This window comes from Palaemon carinicauda, chromosome 32 (genome assembly GCF_036898095.1).
Source record: "Palaemon carinicauda isolate YSFRI2023 chromosome 32, ASM3689809v2, whole genome shotgun sequence".
Taxonomy (NCBI): Eukaryota; Metazoa; Arthropoda; class Malacostraca; order Decapoda; family Palaemonidae; genus Palaemon; species Palaemon carinicauda.
This window is the reverse complement of record NC_090756.1, coordinates 55,257,673-55,261,166: the sequence shown is the minus strand read 5'-3', so window position 1 is coordinate 55,261,166 and position 3,494 is coordinate 55,257,673.

The following is a 3,494-nucleotide window of genomic DNA, read 5'->3' as shown; positions in this document are numbered from 1 at the left end:
AGATGATGCTACTCTCCTCGAATCATATGTAGATGATAGTACTCTCTTTGAGCCGTATGCAGATGAAGCTACTTTATTTGAATCATATGCTAAATGATACTTCTCTCTTTGACTCATATGTAGATGGTGCTACTCTGAGTCAATTCAGATGACGATAATCTCTTTGAATCATATCCTGATGATGCTACTCTATTTGCTCTAATTGCATCTCTTCAATGCAGACTTATGTTTACTGATTGCCAAAAAGTTTTAAAGGTTGAAAGTAACACATAATTCTTCTCTGAAAATGGCCATATAAAGAGTTTTTAATCACAATCATTAAAATCCAGAAATCAAATCATGATATATTAACCCAACACACGCACAGATCGAGACACTCACTCTATCACACTCTGGCTTATAAGCTTTTAACTAAGTACTTAATTACGAAACATTTCAAAAAATATCCGTTATGTTTTATAACAAGCATTTCTGTTTTTGCTCCTTTCCCGTGTTTTAGTGGTAAATAAACAAAGGAAGCTTCCCTTGTACTCCCATTAAACGTCCAGCAAAATCAGCAACGTACAACAATAACCAGCAGATTTCAAAGCCATTAGAAGATCATCAAATTCACGGTGTGTGATTCCCTAAGGATAAGAAAGAAATATTGCTTTGAATTTTCGAGTTATCCACCGATGCTGAATAATTATAGTTTTACTGGAGTGGCATTTGTGAGGGAAGCTCACATTTAGCTCATTACAGTTTATATAGTTTTCGTAATTGGACGCAAAGGACGTTGGCTCCTCAACATCTGGATCTCAGTATTGATAATGTTTCTTTAAATTTGTAAGACTCTTTTTAAATTATAGGTGTGATTCTCGACAGCAAATTTACTTTTGAGAAACACATCAGGTCGGTGTCTTCTTTAATTGCACAAAAAATTGGCTTATTGAGAAAGTCTTTCAAGATTTTCGGTAATCAATCTATTCTGAAGAAGTGTTTTAATTCTTTCATTCTACCTTGTTTTGAGTATTGTTCTCCTGTGTGGTCTTCAGCTTCTGATTCTCATCTTAATTTGTTGGACAGAAACTTACTGTTTATTAAAATTCTAATACCTGATCTAGACACTGTTGTTCAATTAATTAATTATGAATGTTGCATAAGATTTTTAATAACTCTGACCATCCTTCACATTCAGATCTCCCTGACCAATGCTATCCTGTTCGTAATACTAGGCAGGCAGTTAATTCTAATAGCCCGGCCTTCTCCATCATGAGGCTCAATACTACACAGTACTCTAGAAGTTTTTTTTCCAGGTGTTACCAATTAGTTGAATGATCTTCCTAATCGGGTAGTTAAATCAGTAGAACTTCAAAAGTTCAAAGTTGGAGCAAATATTTTGATGTTGACCAGGCGGACATGAGTCTTTTTATAGTTTATAAATGACATATTTGTTTTTGACGCTGTTAACAGTTTATATATGGCATATCTGTCTTGACGTTGTTCCTTTTTTAGAATGATTTACTGTTAATTTTTTCTCATCATTTACTGATTTCCTTATCTCCTTTCCTCACTGGGTTATTTTTCCCTATTGGAGACCTTGGGCTTATAGCATCTTGCTTTTCCAACTAGGGTTGTAGCTTGGCTAGTAATAATAAATAAATAAATAAATAAATACATATATATATATATATATATATATATATATATATATATATATATATATATATATATATATATATATATATATATATATATATATATATATATATATATATATATATATATACTCTGTTCAAATATAGGAATATCCACAAATATACATGGACTTGACCATGTGGAATTTACAAAAATCGGCTAGATCACATTGCCATTAATAAATAGAGAAAGAAAACTCTGAGAAATGTAAGAAGCTATAGAGGTGCAAATATTGGTAGTGCTCACCAGCGCCTCATTACCCCCACGGAAATTAAAACTGAAACCACCCAACAAAAATATAGATAGAATATCTGGGTTTGATAAAACTAAGCTTTTAGAGTAAGAGTACAGAGAAACATTTGCAATTAAATGTATGAATCTATTTGCAGTCTTAGAGACTTTTAGAGACGAAGAACAGAAGAATAATGAAGAATGGTGTGATATTAAGAACATATATCAGTTAGTTAGTAGTGAAGTCTTGAGACACAAATTTACAAGGAGAAAGCCATGGATATTGAGTGATACTTGGGATACTATAAAAAAGATATAAAGACAGAAATTTATGGTTGAAAGTTTTCTGGGAAGTAATGAAAATCGCAAGTTAGAGCATGCAAAGTATTACAGTATTGCCAGCGAAGACAAAAGAAAAACCAGGAATGACTGAAGAGAGTATCTAGACAGTAAAGAAGATGAGGCTGACAATGCTATGAATTCAGGAAGTGACTATGGTGTAAGAATTGCTAATAGAATTATTAGTGAAATCTCGACTGGGACAAAGAAGAAGCATATACACATCAAAAAGAGATATGGCTTTGTTATAGCAACGGAAGATGAAGAAAGAAAACGTTGGTTGGAACACTTCAGTGAGGTTAAGAATATAACATAAGAAGGGAATAATTTGATTGATATACCTAAAATGATGAAGACCTTGATGTGCCCATGAATGAATTCAGTGAGTTTGAAGTCGAAGCTATCCTTAAAAACTAGGGATGGAAAGCCCTGGGATCCGATGGAATAACTGTCAAGATGATACTGGCTGAAAATTAAGTGACCTCCAGACTTTTTACTTGTTACTTGTTTCTTACTTGTTTTGGGTTTAAATCCAACCCTCCACTGAAGTCGAGTGAACTACTTCTCGGGCGGGTCCATATTAATCATCTAACGAAACATTTTCATTATAACTTATACAATTCTTTGATTGTAGCATCTTCCAAATCATATGATCTTGTGAAAAGTAATGTCTTTAGTTTCTTCTTAAATTCAATTTTTCCCTATAGGTGTTTCATTTCCGTTGGCAGTTTATTATAATGTCTAGGCGCACAGTAGCTAAAAGCCCTTTCACCAAATTTACTACTTGTTCTTGGCTCAGATACCCTATGTTTGTCACTCATGTGTCTTACGGTAACATTTGTTTCTAGTTCTAGTTTGTTCAGGCATTCTTTGAGATATTTTTTTTCATTATGGTTCACTATCTTAAACGTTAGTAAGAGTAGCTTGTATTCAATTCTCGCCTTTACCGGCAGCCAGTGTAATTTAATTAGTGCAGGGTAACTCTTTCCCTATTGTGTAGTCCTTTTATTAATCTAGCGGCTCTGTTTTGTACTCTCTGAATTTTCTTCAGCTGATAATTTGGTAAACCATAGAACAGTGAGTTGCAGTAATCAATTCTTGAAAATATGTGGTGATTAATGAGTATGGCCATAGATTTTTCATCTAAGTATTTACTAATAAATTGTATGTTTCTAATATGATAATTACAATTTCTTACCATACTATTAATATGTTCATTCATTGTCAGTCTATCATCCATGATTACT